A 5,113-nucleotide genomic window follows, 5' to 3' on the forward strand; every position below is an offset into this window, starting at 1 on the left:
TATATATAATATATATATATATATATATATATATATATATATATATATATATATATATATATATATACATACATACATAAATATATGTATGCATATGTATGAGTGGATGGATGTATAATGATATGTGTGTGTGTGTGTGTGTGTGTGTGTGTGTGTGTGAATGCGTATATGTATATATATATATATATATATATATATATATTTATACATAAACAGTATTTCTAACGAGGAGAATGTAGGAGATACGAGAAAAAGAGAGAAGAATGGAAGTTTATGTTTTTTATTCGTGTTTATCTCTTTTCTGTCTTCAGTCAAAATTCTCTTCCTTGCCACCGTCTGTCTTCTCTAGGCTTCTTACTCTCTCTTTCTCTCTCTCTTTGTCTCTCTCTCTGTCCCTCCCTCTCTCTCTCTCTCTCTCTCTCTCTCTATCTATCTATCTATCTATCTATCTATCTATCTAACTCTAACTATCCGTATCTCTCCCTCTCTCTCTCTTTGTGTTATTCTCTGTCTTCTCTGTAGCCCTGCAGCTTTCTCTCCATTTCTCTGTCTCTGTCTGTCTCTCTGTCTCTGTCTGTCTCTCTGTCTCTGTCTGTCTCTCTGTCTCTGTCTGTCTCTCTGTCTCTGTCTGTCTCTCTGTCTCTGTCTGTCTCTCTGTCTCTCTCACTCTCTCTCTCCCTTTCTCTTTTTGCAGCTCTGTTTCTCTTTCTCTTTCTGCAAATCTCTCTGTCTTTATCTCTGTCTACCTGCCTGCCTGTCTCTCTGTCTCTGTCTGTCTTTCTCTCTGTCTCTCTATCTCTGTCTGTCTCTCTGTCTCTGTCTGTCTGTCTATCTCTCTATCTCTCTCCTTCTCTCTCTCTCTCTCTCTCTCTCTCTCTCTCTCTCTCTCTCTCTCTCTCTCTCTCTCTATCTATCTATCTATCCATCTCTATCTTTATCTCTACAGCTCTTTCTCTCCATTTTCTACCTCTCTCCACTTCCCCTTTTCTACTTCTTCCTCCTTCTCTCTCTCTCTCTTCTCTCTCTCAACATTTCTCACCATCTTTCCTTATTCACCGATTTCTTTCTCTTCCTTCTTCATTCTCTCTAAAAACACCTTTCCTCTTACCTCGTACCTGTTTCAGTCATTAGACTGCGGCCATGCTGGAGCACCGCCTTGAAGAACTTTTAATCGAATGAATCGATCCCGGCACTATTTTTATTTTTCCTTTTCCAGCCTGATACTTATTCTATCGGTGTCTTTTAACTAATCGCTAAGTTATGGGAACAGAAACACGCCAACACTGGTTGTCAAAGAGTAGTGGAAGATAAGCGCAAACACAAAGACACACACACACACACACACACACACACACACACACACACACACACACACACACGATGGCCTTCTTTCAGTTTCCATCTACCAAATCTACTCAAAAGACTTTGGTCGGCCCGAGGCTGTAGTAGAAGACACTTGACCAAGCTGTCACGCAGTGGGACTGAACTCGGAACCATTTGGTTGGGAAGCAAGCTTCTTATTACACAATCACCTACCAGCATTTCTTAGTCCCAATCTCTCCCTCTGTCACTTTCTCTCTCTCTCTCTCTCTCTCTCTCTCTCTCTCTCTTTCTCCCCTCTCTCTCCCTTTATTTTTTTCACCTCCCCCCATCTCTCACACACCCTCTCACTCCCGATCTCATCATCTCTCATTTCTTTGATTTCTAACATATCCCACATTATCCCTCACTCTTTCATTCTCTTCCCCCCTCTCTTTCTTTCTCTCTCTCTCTCATTCACTCTTTGATTATTACTTTCTCTCTTTCTATCCCCTCCCTCCACCTCTCACCATCTCTCACCATCTCTCACCATCTCTCTTTCCCCTCTTTCCTATCTACACCAACAGGTATATTCTGCAACGAACAGTTTACACAGATATATGAAGCGACAGCAATACCAACAAAAGCCATAATTACGCCCGTAACAACAATTTCAACAATAGCCACAACAATAACAACAACAATTACAACATTTGCAAGAAACCAGCGGCAACAACAACTACAAAATCAATGAGAACAACAATATGCACAATAACAATAGAGACAGCAATTACTCCAATAACAACAACGACCATCTGCAGAAACAATAACAACAACAGCGACAACAGTTACAACTACAACAATGTGTGTGTGAGTATATATATATATATATATGTATATGTATGTATGTATATATTAATATTGTATAAACTTAAAGCTTATAAGCGATCACCGTGTAATGAGTAAAGAAAATACTCTAATATTGGGGGGTACATGAGCCCTTGATGGACAAAAGTAGGGGTTTTTTTCCGTTCCGTTGAGGGTATATTATGATACAATATTAGACAATTTTCTTTAGTAATTTTACACGGTGATCACTTATAAGCTTTATAATCATTTACAGAATGGTAAAAATCGACACTGCTTACCAAAAACCATCAGAGAATATATATATATATATATATATATATATATATATATATATATATATATATATATATATATATATATATATTATTTTGTTTAAAAGAGTTCCAACACTGTCTGTTTTTTATGTTTTATTTATATTCCTGCAGAACCAATGTGGGGTATAGAATATGGAATATACAATATATAATATAATATACAATATATAATATAAAATAAAATAAAATAAAAATGGATGGCACCATGAAAGAAAGTATTGAATGTAGATGAAATATTGAGTGTTCAATATAAATATATAAAGGCGACTCGAATTTCAGGGCTATTTCCCTTCGTCATGGCCGGTATGACAGACTTTAACAGACTCTCTCTCTCTCTCTCTCTCTCTCTCTATATATATATATATATATAGATAGATAGATAGATAGATAGATAGATAGATAGATAGATAGATATGTATATAAATGTATATATATATATATATATATATATATATATATATATATATATAGGTGCAGTGCAGGTGTGGTTGTGTGTGGTAAGAATTTTACTTACTAACAATATCGTTTCCTGATTCAGTCCTAATGCGTGGCAACCCCAACTTGGGTAAGTTTCTTCCTCTATTTCTCTGGGACGAGAATAAAACCTTGTGAGTGGATTTGGTTGACGGTACTGAAAGAAGCCCGTCCTATATATATATATATATATATATATATATATATATATATATATATATATATATATATATATATATATATATATATATATATATATATATATTACATGTATGTGTGTGCATGTGTTTGTGTATGAAAATCGCAGTTGATTTGCTTAGGTCCCTGTAAGTTAGCTGTTCGGAAAAAGTGATCGATAGAATAGTAGCAGCCTTAAAAATAAGTACTGGTCGATTCATTCGGCTAAACCTTTCGAGGTGGAAACCCTGCATGCTTGCAGTCCAATGGGTGAAGCGATTAAAAGATAAAAGATTAAGATATGTATTGTATGCGTGTGAGGAGTGGGGAGAGTAAAGAATCAGACAGACATACTAAAAAATATCTATTTGAATTATGAACGTAAATTCGACTAAACTAACTTAATAAAACCCTGTAGTTTAGATACATTACTGCCTTTAAACACAGGTAAATATTATACACAGAGAAAGCTAAAGCTGGAAATCAGATTTTCTGACCCCTCAACATGAAAGATTTCTAATTGAGCTGCTTAATCTGATGCACTCGCAAGGATGGCTTTAGCGAGAAGCTAATATACAAAGAACATCCTCCACAAGTTAGAACTTGGGAAAGATGATTAATCTGCTTTAATTCAACTTACCTTGCGAATATAGCCACAAACACAACTAGAATATTCCCATCCCTCCTAAGACAACATTTTCTACCTACTAACTAACGCAACAAGCTCTTCGACATTAATAATGCTAAGATCAGCTATTCCCGCTAGAACATTGGTACATACCTGAAACAACTAAGAGAGCTCCCGCCACAAGAATCAGTTTGAAAGGCAAAAACATGCCAATATGCTTGCATAGAGGGTTGTGACTCTTCATAACATTGATAAATGTAAGTATTAAACACTCTGATGTCTCTAAAAAAAATTGCACCGAACTCACCGCAAAATCGATTCAACAAACATATGTACATCATTTACATTTGACGGATATTTGTCCTCATCTTGTTTGTTGTTAACACAGCGTTTCGACTGATATACCCTCCAGCCTTCATATATATATAACAACATGAACAAGAATGAGAAATATCACATCTTTAATTGTTGATTACACCATACATTAGCGACGATCATTCTATTGTGCCAGCATATTTAAATATAGAAAAAAAAAACATATCAGTGAAATCAATATATATAAAATTCACGACAAAATATCGATGCCCCGGGTGAGGTTCGAACTCACAACCTCCGCATTCCTCATCCGTGACTCACACAGCCAAGGTACTGTCTATAAGTACGGCGCGCTAACCGATTGTGCCACCGGGGCAACTGACAGCATTTACTATATTTTAATTATTTGATGGTTGCCATAGTGGCGCAATCGGTTAGAACGCCTTACTTATAGACATTACCTTCGGGCAGAGTCGATAGTCATTGAGAAGGCTGCAAAAGAGCAACGAAAGATCTTTGACAAAAACAAATCGGATATTTGATAACAGAATAGAATTGAACCAATGTGTGTGTTAATTATATTGACATGCTGTCTCACCCTAGATAATTGATATTTAGTCATATATTTCAATTACACGCCGGTTGCCCCGGTGGCACAATCGGTTAGCGCGCCGTACTTATAGACAGTACATTCACCGTGCGAGTCACGGATGAGGAATGCGGAGGTTGTGAGTTCGAACCTCACCCGGAGCACTGATATTTTGTCGTATATTTTTAATTATTATATATATGTGTGTGCTGTGAGAAAGAAAGCGAGATAAAGTTACTAATTTGAAGCAGTCATTTGTTTTTCGCATAAACGCGGTTCCTATTCGAATTCGAGAGGGACACATTCTCTCCGTTTTTTTTTTTGTTAGGTACCGTATCGACATGTCTGCTATTTCTAGCTGGTTGAACGTAGAGACTTCCCGTGTTGTTATCGGTGTTTAATCACGTATCAGTGCTGTGCTACTAATCCTGTGGTGAAGAACGGCGT

General features: G+C 36.7%; 2 non-coding genes across 2 annotated transcripts; one reads left to right on the top strand and one right to left on the bottom strand.

Moving 5' to 3' along the window:
• Nucleotides 1-4,344: 4,344 nt before the first annotated feature.
• On the bottom strand, nucleotides 4,345-4,453 carry Trnai-uau (transfer RNA isoleucine (anticodon UAU)). Its single transcript has 2 exons — nucleotides 4,416-4,453; nucleotides 4,345-4,380 (listed from the first exon to the last, which is right to left on the bottom strand). It is a non-coding gene; the product is annotated as a tRNA-Ile (tRNA).
• A 268-nt stretch (nucleotides 4,454-4,721) lies between these two features.
• On the top strand, nucleotides 4,722-4,830 carry Trnai-uau (transfer RNA isoleucine (anticodon UAU)). The gene is made up of 2 exons: nucleotides 4,722-4,759; nucleotides 4,795-4,830. It is a non-coding gene; the product is annotated as a tRNA-Ile (tRNA).
• Nucleotides 4,831-5,113: the final 283 nt, after the last annotated feature.

This window comes from Octopus bimaculoides, chromosome 23 (genome assembly GCF_046866305.1).
Source record: "Octopus bimaculoides isolate indiv1 chromosome 23, ASM4686630v1, whole genome shotgun sequence".
NCBI lineage: Eukaryota > Metazoa > Mollusca > Cephalopoda > Octopoda > Octopodidae > Octopus > Octopus bimaculoides.